The sequence below is a fragment of the Aedes albopictus genome, chromosome 2 (genome assembly GCF_035046485.1).
Source record: "Aedes albopictus strain Foshan chromosome 2, AalbF5, whole genome shotgun sequence".
NCBI lineage: Eukaryota > Metazoa > Arthropoda > Insecta > Diptera > Culicidae > Aedes > Aedes albopictus.
The window spans coordinates 401,628,395-401,647,908 of record NC_085137.1 but is presented as its reverse complement, the minus strand read 5'-3'; positions in this window follow the sequence as shown (position 1 = coordinate 401,647,908).

The following is a 19,514-nucleotide window of genomic DNA, read 5'->3' as shown; positions in this document are numbered from 1 at the left end:
TACGCAGCGTGAGTATGATATTTCCAACATTAGTGTATGGCTTTGACAAAGGTGATTGGCACAATCCTTACTTACTTACCTTACCGGTCAGGCTAAGGCTGGGGTGGCCTCTGCTGTACAAAGTAGCCGTATCCATTCCACTCGGTCCATGGCTGTTTGTCTCCAGTTCCGCACTCTGCGTAGGGTCCGCAGATCGTTCTCCACTTGGCCGACCCACCTAGCTCGCAGCGCTCCACGTCTTCTTGTACCGGTCGGATGACTCTCGAGAACCATTTTAGTCTGGTTGCTGTCCGACATCCTGATGACGTGACCAGCCCTCCGTAGCCTCCCGATTTTCGCGGTATGGGCGATGGTTGGTTCTCTCAGCAGCTGATGCAGCTCGTGGTTCATTCGCATTCTCCAAGTTCCGTCTTCCATCTGCACTCCGCCGTAGATGGTACGCAACACCTTCCGTTCGAAAACTCCAAGGGCGCGTTGGTCCTCTGCACGTAGGGTCCATGTTTCGTGCCCATAGAGGACGACCGGTCTAATCAGCGTTTTGTAGATAGTTAACTTCGTGTTACGGCGAACTTTATTCGATCGTAGAGTTCTGCGGAGTCCAAAGTAAGCACAACCGCCTCGATTTTATCACCGTCGATATAAATTCGGGGTGGCGGGCGCGGTGATTCCTCCCTGGAGCCCTTTGCCATCATGTACTTTGTCTTCGACACATTAATGACTAATCCGATTCGCCTGGCTTCACTCTTTAGTCGGATGTACGTTTCCGCCATCGTCTCAAATTTACGAGCAATAATATCAATATCATCAGCGAAACCAAGCAGCTGAACGGGCTTCGTGAAAATCGTACCACTCGTGTTAATCCCCGCTCTCCTTATTAGGTACACCCTCTAACGCAATGTTGAACAGCAAGCACGAAAGACCATCACCTTGTCGTAACCCTCTGCGAGATTCGAAGGGATTTGAGAATGTCCCTGATACTCGAACTACGCACATCACTCGATCCATCGTCGCCTTGATGAATCGTATCAGTTTATCCGGGAACCCGTATTCGTGCATAATCTGCCATAGCTGTTCTTGATCGATTGTATCATACGCCGATTCGAAATCGATGAACAAGTGATGTGTGGGCACGTTGTATTCGCGGCATTTCTGCAACAAGAGATGACAAAGACCGCCAGCTAAGAGTTGTGTGCTTAGCTGGTAGTGCACTGTTGTCCTCCTGACTTCAGCTGGATTGAGGAGGTACGACCCGAGCGTCTGTTCACCAAGGAGGTGCGGCTCTAACAGCGTCTGTTCTGGCATCCAGCGGCTGAGCAAGAAATGCTGCATCACGCCCAGCTTAATCAAAGATGATAAGAAGCAACACCCGCAACCGGTTCTGGAATACTACCGGTTCAGATATGGTCTGATACTATTTTCCTGCATACCGTTAATCAGGTTATCGAAGAAGCCGCTGATTGATGTGTCGCATGCATGGATTTGGTTCGCTTTTTTATTTGGCCACTTCCGGCGGGACACCCGGAACCGGTTCTGGAACACTACCGGTTCAGATATTGTCTGAGAGTATTTTGCTGCATACCGTTCATCAGGTTATGGAAAATGCCGCGGTTTTATGTGTCGCATGCATAGGGTTGTAGCATTTTCATATCTGGCCCCTTCCTGGGGTACAGGTCCGGAACACCTAAATGGCCATAACTCCGGAACGGCTGGACCGATCCGAACCATTTTCAATAGGAAACAATGGGACCAGATTCCGCGTCGAATGAACCGTCGGTTATTAAAATCGGTTGAGGTTTACTGCCAAAAAGTGATGTGAGTTTTTTGTACACACATACACACATACATACACACAGACATCGCCTCAATTCGTCGAGCTGAGTTGATTGCTATATGTGACTCGACCCTCCGGGCCTTCTATTAAAATAGTAGTTTACGCAACAAGGTGCAGAATGAAGATTTTTACAGCACGAGTCGTACATTATCCAACGAGGCTTGCCGAGTTGGATAATCACGACGAGTGCTGTAAAAATCGAGTTCTGCATCGAGTTGCGTACAACGGTTTTTGCAGCTTTATAAATTATCACTTGAGGATAGTTTTTAACAAAACTGTTTCATCAGACTGCACACTGATGTTCATAGCCATGATTAAGGAAATCTGATCATAGCAGGTTATACAGTACAGTTGTCACAATTTTTCAAACCTGCGTCCAGAAAGCAACAATAAGTTAATCTAAACTGAAAACAGTGATGTAATGGTTCATTACGCAACGCAAATCAGTGCTGTAATGAACCATTACATCACTGTTAATTTGGTGTGGGAAAGTAGGCTTTTTCCTGGCAGATTTGCGTGAGGTAAAATGGCCTATTACGATGAGAAGTTGCAAAAAGTCATTTTTGGAGTGAACATATAGCCTTTCCAGTACACTTAGTGTACGAGAAAGGCAAAAAATAGGCCTAGGTATAGTGTTCAATTCCGTTCATTGCCACCCCACTCCATTCGTTGGTCTATTTAGTTAAGTCATTAAAGTCACTTCATTTCCACAAGAGCGAAGGTCCTGGTCGCCGAGAAGTGGAAATGGGTAGTCGGCACATGAAGAGCGAAAGTGCAGATAACGAGACAATAATGTCTTTCGGAGTGACTGAGTGACGGTGACGATGTCGGTCTATGCTGTCCTGATCCTCGAGGCGGATGGGTGTACGGATGATGAGTGAAGTGTCATCACTGTCAAGATATACACTTCAACAGCGAGCAATTCCTGTTTTATTTTACCTTCCCAGCTACATAGGTCTACCTACCAGCATCACACAATGTTCTGCTGAGCCTGGTTGACTTTGTAACGGGGTCGAGGCAAAAAGTCACTAGCTGTGAACGAACCCGTTCCGCCGATACAGGTGAGAAAGCTAAAGCACCTCTGATAGCAGCGTCACGCTCCACAAGTTGCCCTTCACCCTTGGTGCTAATCCATCGAATCAAGTATCATCAGAAGGAAAATTTTAATTAAAAACTTTGTCACCCGATTCGCTCGGCGGCCAAGTCGACACGGATTGGAGGATATTGTGCACAGTTCAGTGCAGCCACTGTTAAGTTGTATACTAGTCCTAGGTTTAAGGTGAAACGGGACGCCGTGTTATTTTTCCTATCTTGCCTCTCTTTCTAACAATTTGCCTCGCGATTTTGAAGATGGTAATCTCGAGTTCTATTGCAGTGAAGATGATGAAAAACAATCAGCATGTGCAGTGCAAGTGAGCATACACAATGATAGGATTTTGTTGCAAAATATGAAGTAGAATCTGAGATTGCAATCTTAGTAGCAACAGAGCAATGGCGGATATTTACCCGACCGTCCCGTCCGCCCTTAAATGCTGGGCTGGCATTGGCGCCGCCGCCGCTCCCTCGTCGCCTGTGGCAAAAGCTTCGAAAAGGCACACGACAATTTGTATCGCATTACGTAACTGCTATGACGTCATGTGCACCCGGTCATATTACGCACAGATACGTAGCGGAATGGGGTATGGGTGGAATGCTTCTCCCACAACACCCACCAAACCGATCCTAGGAGGGATCAACCACCGCAAGCCGGGATTGCCGCTTCGCAGTTTATGTCCTCTCGGAAAACACCAAACCACGCCGCCACATAAGCAAATGCCACTTTACAGTCGTTCCCCCGAATGCGCGGATTCTAAAGATAGCTTTTTTCGAGCTCGTATCACATATCCGGCAACGGTTCAGGACTGTATTCTGCACTTTTTACGCTCCCAATCGGCGTCATCTGCCATTGTTATCCTCGCTCCGCTCGCTTTCCTTCGTTCGTTGTTCGGTTGGTTGTGGGTCGGTTGGACGGATGATGGTGGACGCGGTCAGGATGTTGAGTGAGGTGTGCAATAAAATTTATTTTTAGCTTCCGCGTCGGTTGATGAGGCTTTGTTGGAGCAGCAGGAAGACGCCTGCGGCGGAGCTCAGCTATCAGATAAGACCTCCACTTTGCCGCGCACTGTCCTGGTGGGTGGTGGCTTCAGGCAGCCGTGGCGTGGTGTTGTCGGTTGGTTGCCTGGAAATTACTGACAGCTTGAAATTAGTCAGCCGGTGGCAGGAAATTTGTTGGGAAATTGTTTCCTCGTTTCGGATCAAATAGGAAAAAATATGCCGGCCGTGTGGTGGTAGTTAGCGGATTTTTCTGTCGGATTTGCAGAATGAATTCGCTGACAGGTATTTCAGAGGGTAAACTGGACTATGTCAACTGGCTTAAAAGTTTTAAATGAAATCTGTACCACGTATTGCATGTAGATTTTTACTTAAAAAATCAGTATATACAGCGAACCACGAATTGATCATTTTTTAGAAAATGGACAAGTAGTGAACGGAACCTTCACCTTCAACACAGTGCTCCCATTTTCATCCTATCGAAAGCAAAGATAATAAGCGCTATTTGTTTTTTTTTTGTTGGAGTGAGCATGCATTATAACAAAAAGAAAACGGAAACAATTGGTGCTTGAATCGTCTGTTTTTGGAATATGATGTACGAGACCCAAGTAACCAAAAGTTCAGCTTTCCATGACAAAATGCACTTTCAAGTTCCACAAAGTTCAGATAAAGTTCCGCACGGAACTTTCTAGCTGCTTAAAAGGCTTACAATGAGCCTTGCTTGAACTTCGCACCAGTGTTGGTAAACTCACACTCAAAGCACACTCATGAACCGCTCCCGCGTGAGCAAACTCGCACGCGATTCTGAATCGTTTTCTCACGCGCGAGAATTTCATGCAAAATCTCGCACTCACGAGTCAAGCGCCGAAATCTCGTTCGCTTGTAAAACGAATCCAAATCAATTTGAACGGCATTCAATGTTTTTGTACGCTAGATTTGCTTTTGTTCTATCATACAATCCTAAAAACTTCGATGTAAACATTAAGAACATCAAGGAATAAAGAAATGAGTGAAATCATGAGTCAACTCATGCATGATTTTTTCTGCGATGAGTTTGGCGAGTCAAGAATCGCGCGTGAAACAACTCAACCATGAGATTTGAGAATTTGAGTTTTTACCAACACTGCTTCGCACATAAGTTCCAGCAAGGCTCACTGTTAGCCTCTTAAGCGGCTAGAAAGTTCTGTTAGGAACTTTATCAGAACTTTGTGGAACTTGAAAGCTTCTTAAGATGCTACTCGGAACTTTCTAGTTCCTTGAAGTTCATTTCAGTAGCTTGATGTTGTAAGAATTTATTTTTGTCATTTTAGCAAAAACATCATTATAAGCATATTTTCATAGACAACAAAATTAAATCCACCAAATCAATGAATATGAAATGCAAATGAAAAAAAAAAATTACGCCCACTAGATTTGAATCGGCAGTCCTACAGAGCCCTACACTCTACCCCGACAACACAATTGCAATGAAGTGCAAAGCGGATGAAATCTGACTTGAAGCAATCCTCTGTCGACATCTAGGTTTGCACACTTGTACAGTAGCGAAGTGAACTTATTCATATTATGTAGGGTAGAAGCTTCAGTTTTGGCCAGTCCGGAGTTTTGGCCATAGTGCGGTATTGTGCCTGTTGCGATCTTAATCGGCGGAAATTCATTTTTTACTAGTAGATCCTAATACAATATGATGATTACTGCTGTGAAAATCACACATTTTGATTAAAAACTGGAAGAAAAAATATATTTCCTTAAAAAATTAGCTCCCATATATTTATTTTGGCCAGGGTGCTTCTAATTTGGCCACTCCCATAAGAAGTACACGTGATTGGCCAAAATAGAAACCAAACTTAAGAATATGGCCAAAACTGCGGCAGAGCTTCTATTTTGGCCAATACCACTTTTAATACAAAAATCAAGTATTGGCATGATTTCTGCATTTTTCCTTCAAAATATAGATTGAAACCTTTCATTTGACACATTGGTTGTTTTCATTGGATTATTGATTATTTTTTTAAAAACGATTTCCCTTAGACTGGCCAAAACCGGTGCCCGCACCCTACCTGTAGCAGCGCAGCAGTATGACGGCAGCTTATCACGCAGGAGGTCCCGGTTTGAATCTTCATAGGAGTGCCATATGCATAAGTAAATTAAAATGTAAAAGAAGTAAAATCGAGCATGTATTTTCAATAATACAAGCAACAACAAGTTGTGATCTCCAGTTAGCCTAGTGGTTAAGGCTATGGATCGCCAATCCGAAGACGGCGGGTTCGATTCCCGTTCCTGACGGGAAACTTCTCTCGACTCCCTGGGCATAGTGTATCATTGTACTTGCCTCACAATATACAAATTCATGCAATGGCAGGCAAAGAAAGCCCTTCAATAATAACTGTGGAAGTGCTCAAAGAACACTAAGTTGAAGCGAGGCAGGCAAAGTCCCAGCGGGGACGTCGATCCATAAAGAAGAAGAAGAAGTTGTGAAGAATCGGAGGAATTTGGCACTCTCAGTCTTATTTTTTTTTTTTTTAATCTGCCCGACGTTTCGGCCATGGGATGTGGCCTTTTTCAAGGGAAAACTATATTTGAAAAAGAGGGCTTTGGTTGGTCACAATTACACTTCTGGGGATCTTAAATTAGTCTTACTTGGTCTATCGTTTTCGTCCTAAATTGTATGTTTTTGTGGTTGTCGGTTGGTCATGATCTGGGCTTCTAAGGGTTAAATTTAAATTAGTGGTCAACATAATTAAACTTTTATGGTTTAAGCCTACTTTTGTGGTGATTTTGAGACCAACCGACAACCACAAAAACAGACAATTTAGGACGAAAACGATAGACCAAGTAAGACTAATTTAAGATCCCCAGAAGTGTAATTGTGACCAACCAAAGCCCTCTTTTTCAAATATAGTTTTCCCTTGAAAAAGGCCACATCCCATGGCCGAAACGTCGGGCAGATTAAAATAAGACTGAGAGTGCCAAATTCCTCCGATTATCATAGTTCCAGTCGTTCGCCAAAAACAAAGTTGTGAAGAATCTAAAAAGTACATTTTTGGTAATCCGACCTCCTTATGTGAACTTTCAAGTTCCGAAATTACTTAAAAATAAAGCTGCTTAGAAGACTAAAGAGCGAGCTCTAACAAGCTGCTTAGCTTATAATGTACCCTCTTATTTGAACTTTTGGTAACTTGAGGAGGGCATAGACTGAAGAAGGTTTTTCATATTACACTATAAATCGAATTGCTCTAGAGTTCAAATGTTGCTTATATACTCTACATTATTTTATCATTCAATAATTCAAATAATTCGTTATTCAAAGAGCATTTCTTCCTTGCAAAGTCTAACTGCTCGGTGGCAGCGTGAGGCCAGTGGCGGTGGCGTAAATCAGCGTGACCAAAATGAGTGAAATGAACATTGGCGAAGCAAAGAAGTTGTCAATTCGCTCTCGAGAATTTATACTCTGAACTTTTCATGGCCATTGATGACATAAATTATAACGTTTAAATACCCTGGAATTTCTGGACTACTCCCTGCAGGAACTGCTGTATGAAACTGTGAAGGAAATTCTGCTGGAATCCCTGGAGGTTAAAGAATTTCTCTGAGAGAGATCCCTGCAGAAACTTCCGAGGAAATCCCTGTTTGGAATTTTGGAGGATTTTTAAAAGGAGTCCCTGAAGTAATGCTAGGAAGAGTTCTCGAAGGAATTCCAGGAGGAGTCCTCGAAAGAACTCCAGCTGGAATCCCCAAAGAATTTTCAGCGGAAATCCTCAAAGGAGTTCCAGCGGAAATTTCCAAAGGAATTCGAGGAACAATCCCCGAAAGATTACCAGGATGTTTCATCTAAGAATTTCCAGGAGGAATCTCCTAGAATTTTCAAGAGGATTTTTCAAAGGAATTTCACTTGAAAGCTCTGAAGGAATTCCAGGAATAGCTCTCGAGAAAAATCCTGGAGCTACCCCTGAAAGATTTTCACTAGGATTCTCCGAAGGATTTCCGGGAGGAATCCCCGAAGAAATTTCAGAAGGAATCCTTGGAGGAATTCAAGGATGAGTCCTAGCATGGGGCAAGTTTGGCTCAGACATCGATATTTGTGAATCGATTCGAATCGGAGCAGAAGAATCGATTCACCAATTTAATCGAATGCTTTGAATCGATGTTTTAGCATCGATTCGATATTATAAAATGTTGCAAAACAATAAAATGATCCGTTTGCAGTTTGGAGTACAAGTTGGGATAATTTATTTGTCTAGATAAATTTAATATCAAAAATTGAGATTGTACATTGAACCGTCTCTGGAGGTATTCCTGGACGAACATGTGGAGGAATTCCTAAAGAAATTCCTGGTGGAATTCCTAAAGAAATTCCTGGTGGAATTCCTAAAGAAATTCCTGGTGGAATTCCTAAAGAAATTCCTGGTGGAATTCCTAAAGAAATTCCTGGTGGAATTCCTAAAGAAACTCCTGGAGGAATTCTTGCAGGAATACCTGAAGGAAACCCTGAAAGATTCGTGGTTAAAATTCTTGGATGAATGCCGGGAACATATTCTGGAAGAAATCTTGAAGGAATCCCTGGATGAACTCCTGGAGGATTTCCTAGAGGAAATCTGGAAGGAATTCCTGAAGAAGAAACATGCTGAGGAATTCCTGGAGAAATCCTTAGAGAAATTTCGGGAGAAATTCTTGGAAGAACTCCTCTTGGAGTTTTCTGAAAAATCGCTGGATGAATCCCTGAAGCAATTTCTAGAGGATCCTCAGGAGGAATTCCTTGGAGGATTTCTGGACAAATTCCTGGCGGAGTCCCAGGTGGAACTCCTAGAGAAATCCCTAGAAGAATTCTTGAAGAAACCCCTGAATGTATCCCTAGAGAAATCGCAAGAGGAAATCTGGGAGGAATTCCTGGAGAAATTTCTGAAGAAATTCCTAGAGGAATTCGCCGAGAACAATTTCTGGAGGAATTTTTGGAGGAATCGTCGGAGAAATTTCAGGATGAATGTCTGGAAGATTCGTGGAGGAAACCCTGGAAGAAATCTCTGAAAGAATTCCCGGAGGAGTCCCTAGAGAAATGCCTGGATTAAATCCCAGAGGAATTCCTGGAGGATTACCAGGAATAATTCCTGGATGAATCCCGGGAGGAGTTCCTGGGGGCATTTCTGAAGAAATCCCTGGAGGATTCCTGAAGAAATCCTTGAAGGGATTCCTAGAAGAATCTCAGAAGGAATTGATACAAGAATCGCTGGCGAAATTCTTGGAATAATTCTTGGATAACTTCCGGGAGGAATTCCTGAGAGAATTTTTTAAGGAATCCCTGGAGAGTTTTTTGGAGATATTTCTGTAGAAATTGCCGTAGGTATCGTGGAGGTATTCCTAAAGTAATTCCTGGAGGCTTTGGGCAATCCCAAGAGGAGTTCGTGAAGGAATGCCTTGATAAACCCCTGGAGAAATTCCTGGAGACATGCCTGTAGGGATTCCAGAAGGAATCTCTAAAGAAATTCCTTGGGAAATCTCTAGAGGAATTCCTTGAGGAATCCCTGTATACATTCCATGGTGAATCCCTGGAGGAATCCTTAGAGAAGTCCTGGCGGATTTCCTTGAAGAACTACTGATGCGCTTTCAGGAAAACAAAAATCCTGGAGGAATCTCTAGAAGCATTTCTTGAGATCCCAAGCAACCAAAAGTTCGGATTCCACTTGAAGAACGAACTCAGAAGTTCAAGTTTGGTTCATTTCCGGTTTCGTTGAACTTAATTCTCCAAAAAGTTACACATGTATTGTATAGGACGCTATTCATCTTCTTTCGAATAGCTGATCAAGCCCAAACATGCTGTTTTATCCGAACTTTGGTTGCTTGGGCCCAAGCAACATAAGATCGGTTAAATTTTGATTGAACTTTTCTCTAAAGTTCAAAGTAAGTTTTTTTCTGAACCTATTTTCGACTTTAATGTCGTTGTGAAGAGAAGTCAATAGCTTGTATATGTACTTTCAAGTTCATAAACAATACATGTGCAACTTTTTGGAGAATTAAGTTCAACGTAACCGGAATTGAACCGAACTTGAACTTCTGAGTTCGTTCTTCAAGTGGAATCCGAACTTTTGGTTGCTTGGGATTTAATGCTTCATCATGTGAAGAATTAGCTCTTTAGTTAAAATTCATAGAAATTAAGAAATAAAAAAAATGATTCTCTATCTGCAAAATCTCTCGAAAAGTTTTGAGAACCGCCGTAAGATGATTTTATTTTGACTGTTTATAACCTCTTGGAATCTAAAAAAGAACTATTACTGTAGGAACCGTTGATAGAAATCCTGGAGATATTCCTGAAGGATCTCTTAGTGAGACCTCTGAAGGAACGCCAGGAGAAATTCCTGGTTGGAATTCTTGAGGAATTCCTGAAGAAACTCCTGAAGGAATCTCTGAAGGAACTCTTGGACTAATTCCTGAAGGAACTCCTGTTGGAATCCTTAAAGGAAATTCTAGGCTTATTTCAGAAGGACTTCGTATGGGCTCTTATGGAAATCTTTGAAAGATTTTCTGAATGCATTACTGATCGATCTTCAGGAGGCATGCTCGAATCTATGAGGATATCTAGGAGAATATCTTAAGGGACTCCTGATGGAAGACCTGGGAGATCTTCTGATAAAAAAATCCTTGACATTCACAAGACGCGACGCGAGACAAGCCATTACATTTATCGTTCTTAAGGGTTTGAAATTTTCCTTTTCTGTCGACCGGTTTCGGGACAATGTTCGACTGGTTACGTGTTGAGTGCGTTGGAGATGCTCGGAAGGTGCAGCTCGGTTTTTCGTGGTGGTCGTCGTTAATTTCTTTCTCCAACCCAAAGTTTTGCCGTCCAGTGTAATATTCGGCTTTCGACTAATGATTGAGCATCGGAGATTTGTGAGTTCGTTTCATGTTGTTGTTTTGTGGTGAAATGAAGTTTTGACACTGTAGGTAAAGGCTGGGAATATTGCGCAATTCAAAACCCATTGTGATCCACTAGCCTCTACCCAGTAATTCATATCCTTACTTCCGCGTGGTACCGGCTGGAAACTACGAGCAAACTACTTAAGGAAGATCAGGACACCAACCCTGGTGTGAGCTGTGATCGTAGGCTGACAGGGAGGGTGGGAGGTGGTGGTGGGTTGGGGTTGCTTCTGCAAACCTCAACGTCTGTTCTCCAGGAGGAGCGACTCACAACAGCGGACACAAAAGCTCAACTGTGCACTATGGTGTCAGGCCCTACGAGCCAATCGTAAAAAAAAAACAACATTGTAACAGAAAATCAGCAACAGAATAATACGAACCGAGACCAACGGCAACGACCCCAGCGAACAAAACGGACTTGCGATTGGAAGCTCGGTACGTGGAACTACCGATCTCTCAACTTCATTGGGAGCACCCGCATGCTCGCCGATCTACTGAAAGACCACGGGTTCAGCATCGTAGCGCTGCAGGAGGTGTGTTGGGCAGGATCCATGGTGCGAACGTTTAGGAGTCGTCCATAAATGACGTAACATTTTTTGGTCAATTTTCAACACCCCCTCCCCCCTCGTAGTCTATTTTCCCATTCTTAACACAAGGCTCGTAGCAATTTCAGGGGCTCCCCCTTCCCCCCTAAAATGCTACGTCATTTATGGACGACCTCTTAGAGGTAATCATACCATCTAACAGAGCTGCGGCAACACACGTGAGCTGGGAACAGCTTTCATCGTGATTAGTGATATGCAGAGGTGTGTGATCGGTTGGTAGCCGATCGACGAAAGAATGTGCAGGTTGCAGATCAAGAGCCGGTTCTTCATTTTCAGCATAATAAACGTGCACAGCCCACACTTCGGAAGCACTGATGATGACAATGACGCATTTACGCACAGCTCGAACTCGAGTACGACCGCTGCCCATGCCACGTCGTCAAGATCATCATACGAGATCTAAACGCTCAAGTAGGCCAGAAGAAGGAATTCAGACCACTTATTGGAAAGATCAGCGCCCACCATAAGATGAACCAAAACGGCCTATGACTCATTGTTTTCGTTGTCTCCAAAAATATGGCCATACGTAGCACTTTTTTCCAACACAGCCTCCCTTATCCTTACACCTGGAGATCAATACAGCAGACGGAATCGCAAATCAACCACACTCTGATTGACGGACGGCACTTCTCCGACATTATCGACGTCAGGACCTACCGTGGCACCAACATCGACTCCGACCACTATCTGGTGATGGTCAAACTGCGCCCAAAACTTTCCGTCATCAAGCATATACGGTACCGGCGACCGCCACTCGAGGTAATCGAAAGGTGGAAACAGCACTACGACGAGTACCTGAATGGGGTGGAGAGCGCAGATATGGAGGATCAAGGCAGTGTTAAGGGAAGTTAAGGCCCCTTAGCGTGTCAGCTCAAAATTAGCTCTTCTTATTTGATTCTTATTCCAAACAATCATCAAGCACGATAGTAGTTGTGTAGCCTGTCTATAAACAAACAAACAAAAATAGCACCTCTTTGTCTCGGTACCTCCAATGTAAAAATTTCGAAAATATGAATCATTTGAAGGCAACTCAAGCAGTAAACTACTCTACTTCAATGAATAACAAGGAAACATATCCAAATGTCACGGAAAATGTTGGATTTTGAGCAAGAAATGATCGAATTATTTTGGTATGCTTTTCCACTGTTTATGTTTGCTGCATCAGCAGTGCTGGCGGACCGCTTGGCGAAGAATTCATCAATTATAACGCTTTGCTTATTACACTCAAGATTACACTAACAATTGTGGCAATAAGTAAAAAAAATAACCCGACAAATTATTTTTGATTTTTCGAAGCAAAATCAATGGGTTTATTTTGACTTTTTGATTGATTTCGAATTTTCCATTAATTTTGTTGGCGCTTTGGCCCGCAGGATCGACATCACTGCATTCAATGATCGATGATTGTGCGCGCCAAAAGACACCACCGCGCTGCCGCCGTCGTCGTTGGTACTGCGGTGGGTGGTAAACACCACCAACCAGATATTGAGTGCGGTAGAAACAAATCTATAAAAATATCTACTTTCGAGTGATATTGCTTCTTAGTATCGTGATTACTTGGAAAGATGTTTGTATTTGAAGTAGTGTGAATACATTTTTGTGTCAAATATCTTGCTTGAAATGGATAATCTTATAAAATAAGATAAGCGTAAATTTTAGCAAATATGTATTGGTGTCATGTTGTGTAAAGTTGAATTTCGGCAATGATTTTAAAGAAGCCATTTTGTGATGACACGCTAAGGGGCCTTAAGGAAGTTATTCAGCAGTTCAAACTGCGTAAGGGTTTCGGTCGATCTGTCTAGTTTGTTCGAATCTCGCCGGGAATTAAGACAAAGTGATGGGCTTCAACAGCGCTCTGGAAGGTGTTATGCGACGAGCCGGGCTCAACAGCCGAGGCACGTTTTCCACATGGATATTATTTTGATATTATTTGAAACGTGCGATGTGATGGAGCAATGTGTTCTATAATGGAGGTGAGGGGATCATTTCGTGTATTATACAGCGGTGTATATGTTTAAGTACACTGAATTTGTGTTCACATAGCAACCCACCTCATTTAAACACAGCTGACGTCATACGGTTTGTTTTGGAATTAGTGCGAGGACAGCTACACCCTTAAAAACATCAATTCAAACAACACAAAATTTCTAAAAATCAAGCCGAAGTATAAATGCCCAATAAATGGCGTTAAACATTCATGAAATTACTTCTAATTAAATTTCAGCTTCATCTTGTGCCTAAACACTGTTTTGTGCTGTTGAAACTTTAGATATTATTTGAAATATGATGTCACATTTATTTTGTCGAACAATAAATTATATACAACTGTGTGTCAATTCGTGTTGACCTACCGTGGTTTCTAAGGGCGACCTTACCGTTGTTTTGCAAACGACAACATGACAATAGGGCACTGCACTGTTTTGATTTTGTATGGGATTTTGACATTTCCTGGCCTTGTTGTTTACAAAATCTCAATAAGAGCGAAAGAGAGGGAGAGAATTTCGTGCAGAGCCCTATGGAAAAAACGGGAGACACTACAGAGAGTTGGTGAAAAATCTTCATGGGGTAAATCTACAGGTAATTTACTTATTTAATACTGCTAACGTTTCGCTTATTGTAGGCAGATGCAACAATTCACTTCAACACGACTTATTCAAGGCAGCTTGTGTACAGTGATGCGTAAGAATAGCCAAAAATGCTAACGAAAAGTAAGTCGATGCGACGGATATCCAGTATGGTGGATATCATGGTGGATATTCTGGAATTTGGTTATTTTGGTTCTTCAAGCCCCAAAAGAAAGAATCAGCTCACAAGGAGAGCCTTTCTCGTGTAGATATATTTCTACCTGTATAATTTCCATGTCTTGGTGCAGTAAATGTGCATAACATTTTCAATGTAAACCAATTGTTGTTTGTTTCTTCTCGCCGATGAGCCGGTATGACGTCACTAACCTTCTCCTTCGAAGTTGTTTACATAAACAATCTACTAACACAAGCTTACAGGAACTTCCTCCACACCTTCTATATATCACATTGGTGATGGAGGACTTCATCTACCTCGGGTCCTTATTAACGGCAGACAACAACATTATCCTCGAAATACGAAGGCACATCATGGAAGTCGGGCCTAGATTCACCCTTGCACCAAATGTACTATACATAGTATACACGTACATGTACGAAACGGAGCGGACCTGGTGTGATGGTTTAAGCACATGACTATCACGCCGAGGACCTGGGATCGAATCCCACTCCCGACAAACTCACAAAATGTGAGTTCTTCCTTCGGAAGGGAAATAAAGCGTGGGTCCCGAGATGAACTAGCCTAGGGCTAAAAATCTCGTTAAACTGATAAAAAAAAATAAAAATAAAAATGTACGAAACGCTGATAAGACCGAGATCTGGACTATGCTCGAGGAGGACATGCAAGCACTCGAAGTGTTCGGCGAAGAATGACCCACGAGCTTGTTGCTATCTACGGAAAACCCAGCATCTGGAGGGAGACAATAGCTTGATAGGCGGAGCGGGAGCATGTTGTAAGAATGTCGGACTACAATCCTGCAAAGCTGTTGTTCGCAAGAAATCCGGATGGTACAAGAAGACATGGAGGTCAGCGCGCAAGATGGGTGGATCAGGTGCTGAACGATTTTGCAAATGTGGGAAGCGGCCGAGGAGAGGAGACTGCGGCCACAAACCGAGTGATGTGGCGAGGAATTGTTGATTCGGTTTTATTATGATTGTAATGTAATGCCTAATAAATGTATTAAGCCTTAGCGTCTGTACCAATATTTCGAGCTTCGTCCAGGCCGCCCATCTCCGGAGCCCCTCCACCGTATTGTCCACCGGATCACTCCTCCTATCGCTAACCTTCCGTCCAGGCCCTACCTTTTCGTCTACTTGCAACCACCAAGTTTCATACGACTGCACATGCACAATACTTTTGTGAACACTTGAATGTTACTTCGCGGTCAACCAACTGAGATATCGACATTTCATGGTTACTCACTATCCATTGACACTCCAAGTGATATAGTTGATGTTGCTGATACTACAACGCCCTTCATCATGGAAGCTATTGGAGAAGCTTGCTCTCTACGGTCTACGAAGACCACAAGAAGAATCCCTTGGTGGAAATCGAATTCTTAAAGAACAACACATCGTTTTTCTTGATAGGTTCCAAAATGTTAAATTTATTGTGTAATTTATCATGCGCTTTAAAACAATCAAAATATAGTTAAATACTAAGACTTTTCAACACTGTTCCGTACAAAAAAGTGCCTCATGTGCAGACAGATGCCATAAAAACCGGCCGCCAATAAACCCAAAATCGATACTTGCCAGCCGTGTCGATTGTTGGTATAGGCATGATATTTCCTCTGCCATCATATCCTCAATATTTATAGCATCATGTCGTACACCATACGATGGGTGTTTTGCTATCCTTATTTTCACCACGCAACGCACCAGCTGTTGGTAGTAAAGTAAAAACACCGGTTGCGGCGCGGCGGCTGGCTGTTCCGGAAGTTTTATTGCCTTTAGCAACATATTTAGTCATCGTTTAGGTTCCTTTCGGCGGATGAAGCAATCGAAGGAAATAACCCAAGTTGTTCGAGTGTGCGGCAGCACCAGCGCGCGTGTACGTGATCCGAAATCAAATTGTGCGTAATTGAATTCACTTGGCGCGAAAAATCCATGCAGCCGAAGAAGAAAGTTGCGACCTTGTGTTCGGCTGATGATTGTTTGAGGGTGGTAAGGTGAAAAAAAAAATGAACTTTATTAGGTTTGGCGATAAACAACCGGAACTGGGAATGAGGATCACCATAATTTATTATGTGGTTCTCGATTTAAATCGCTAAGACTAGAATTGTTGAATTTGACAATTTTGAACTCGTACCGAATACAAAAAAGGCAGTTGATTTCAGTGATGGATTTTCCATCAGCAAGGGCGTAGCCAGAGGGGATTCTAAGGATTCCTCCCGAATTTGTTCAAGAACTTCATCTGCGATTTCCTAAGGAATTATTTCTAGTATTCCTTTACGAAATCCCAAAGAGATTCATCCACGAATTTCTTCAGGAATTCATCTAGGAATTACTCCAGGAAATCCTTCTGGGATTCCTTCAGAAATTCTTCCAGGATTTTTTCAAGGAATACCTTCTGGAATTTTTCCAGAAATTCCGCCAAGAAATCTTCCAGTATTCCCTCCAGGAATTGCTATAGGTATTCCTCCAGGACTTGCACTAAAAACTCCTCCAGAAACTTTTTTAGTGATTTTTCCAGGGATTTCTTTAGATATTCGTTCGAGGATTTCTCCAGGAATTCCTCCACAGATTTCTCTAAAAATCCCTCCGGGAATTTCTCAGGCGATTTTTTTAGAAATTTCTCCCAGAGCTCCTCTAGAGATTCCCCCAGATATTCATCCATAAATTGTTGAAGGAATTGCTACAGAGATTCCTCCTAGAATTCCTTCAAGGATTCCGCCAGCAATTCCCAAAGAAGAACCTCCAGCAATTCCTCCAGGATTTTATTTAGAAATTTCTCCAAGAACCAGGAAATTTTCCAGGAATTACCCCAAGGATTTCTTAAGGAATATCTCCAGCAATTTCCCTAGGAATTGCTCTTGGACATCCTTCAGAAGTTATATCAACAATTTCTCCAGCATTTTTTCCAGAAATTCTTCTGGAATTTTTTTCAGAAATTCTTCCTGGAAATTCTCCAGGAATACCCTCAGGAATTTTTCAGGGATTCCTCCAGGAAATCCTCCGAATATTTCTCCAGGAAATCCCACAGAAGATCCTCTAAATATTCTTCCTGGAAATCCTCTAGGGATTTCTTCATAAATTCTTCCAGGAAATTCCTGGAGGAATACCATCAGTATTTTTTTTTCAGGGATTCCCCCAGGGACTTCTTTACAAACGTCTTCTAGGATTCCTCCAAGGATTTCTTCAGGAATTCCTTCGAGGATTTATCCAAGAATTCATCCAGAAATTCCGCTAGAAATTCCTCCAGGATTTTCTCAAGGGATTTTTTCAGAAATAGAAAAATAATAGAATAGAAATAGCAATATCTCTAGTATTCTTCTAGAAATTCATCCAGTAATTCTTCCAAGAATTCTTCTAAAGATTCCTCCAGAATTTCCCAAAGGAATACCTCTAGGAACTTCTCCAGGATTTTATCCAGGAATTTCTCCAGGAGCTTCTCTAGGAATTACCCCAGGAATTTCTATATGAATTCCCCCAGGAATTTCTCCAGGAATTGCTCCTGGATTTCTTCACTGAAAGACGGCTTGCAGTAATGACAAGCATAGAAATGTTTTCAAATTTACCATGGCAAAACGTGATCATCGACCCACCAACGCTTCTTGTGTGCGTTTTGTTTCTTCTCACATCAGCCGGTTCGATAGCCGGGTGGTAGCGTGCGAGCCTGGTGATCTCAAGGTTCTTGGTTCGAATCCGGTTGCCAACAGAATCTTTTTTTAATTGTAAATCGGTTCCATGGTAAAATTGAAAACATAATTCTGTTGGATTGAAACGAAACTCAGTCTGCACAAATTTAGTGGCGTTGGGTATGTAAATTGACCCTCAGAATAGTAATTTCAACCACAAGCCGTCTTTCAGTGTTGCAGAAATTATGTCAGCAATTCCTCTAGGTATTTCTCTAGGAATTTCTCCCGAGATTCCATCAGGAATTGCTTAAGGGACTCCTCCAGAGATTTCTCCATGGAATCTCTTCAGGAAATTCTTTGAAGATTCCACTAGGAAATCCTGCAGAATCTTCTCCATGGATTCTTCCAGGAAATCCGCTAGGGATTTCTTCAGAAATTCTTCAAAAATATTCTCCAGGAATACCTTCGGGAATTTTTCAGGGATTCCTCCAGGAATTACACCAGGAAATAATCAAGGAACTCCATCATAAATTATGTCAGCAATTCATCCAGGAGTTACTCCAGGAAATCCTTCAGGGATTCCTACAGAAATTCTTCCAGGATTTTTTTGTAGCAATACCTTCTGGAATTTTTTCAAAAATTCCACCAAGAAATCTTCCAGTTTTCCCTCCAGGAATCTCTACAGGTATTTCTCTAGCAATTCCGCTCAAAACTCGTCCAGGAACTTTTTCAGGGATTTTTCCAGGGATTTCTCCAGGAATTCCTCCAGAGATTTCTCTAAAAATACCTCCGGGAATTTCTCAGGGGATTTTTTTAGAAATTTCTCGCAAAGCTCCTCTATAGATTCCTCCAGAAATTCATCTAGAAGTTGTTGAAGAAATTCCTCCAGAGATTCCTTCAAGGATTCCGCCAGCAATTCCCAAAGGAGAACCTCCAACAATTTCTTCAGGCATTCCTCCAGGATTTTATCCAGGAATTTCTCCAAGAAATATTCCAGGAAATTCTTCAGGAATTACCCCAAGAATTTTTTAAGGAATATCTCCAGCAATTTCCCTAGGATTTTATCCAGGAATTAATCCTGGACATCCTTCAGAAATAATGTTAACAATTTCTCCAGATTTTTTTCCAGAAATTCTCCTGGAGATTTTTTTTAGAAATTCTTCCAGGAAATTCTCCAGGTATACTCTCAAGAATTTTTCAGGGATTCCTCCAGCAAATCCTCCGAAGATTCCTCCAGGAAATCCTCCAGAAAGATTCTTCCTGGAAATCCTCTAGGGATTTCTTCATAAATTCTTCCAGGAAATTCCTGGACGAATACAATCAGTAAATTTTCAGAGATTCCCTCAGGGAGTTCTTTACAAATTTCTTCTAGGATTCCCCCAGAGATTCATTCAGGCATTTCTTCAAGGAATTATCCAAGAATTCTGTTGTAACGGGGCGACCGCAGGGCGGAACACTAGCGCTGAGACGACGAAGACGAAGCAAATCGCGAAACGCGGACTTTAGTTTTCGGACGAGGTGAAACACGTTTTTACTCTCCGCTCGTTTATTTACTTCTGACAGTTGGGTTCAATGTATTGTAGTGTGTAAGGTAGGGTGTTTTACAAAGTATCAATGTTGTATAATAGTAGGTATGGCAATCAATGTATAACATCTCTCCCCTTTGTCAAAAATGCAAACAAGGATACAATTCAAAAAA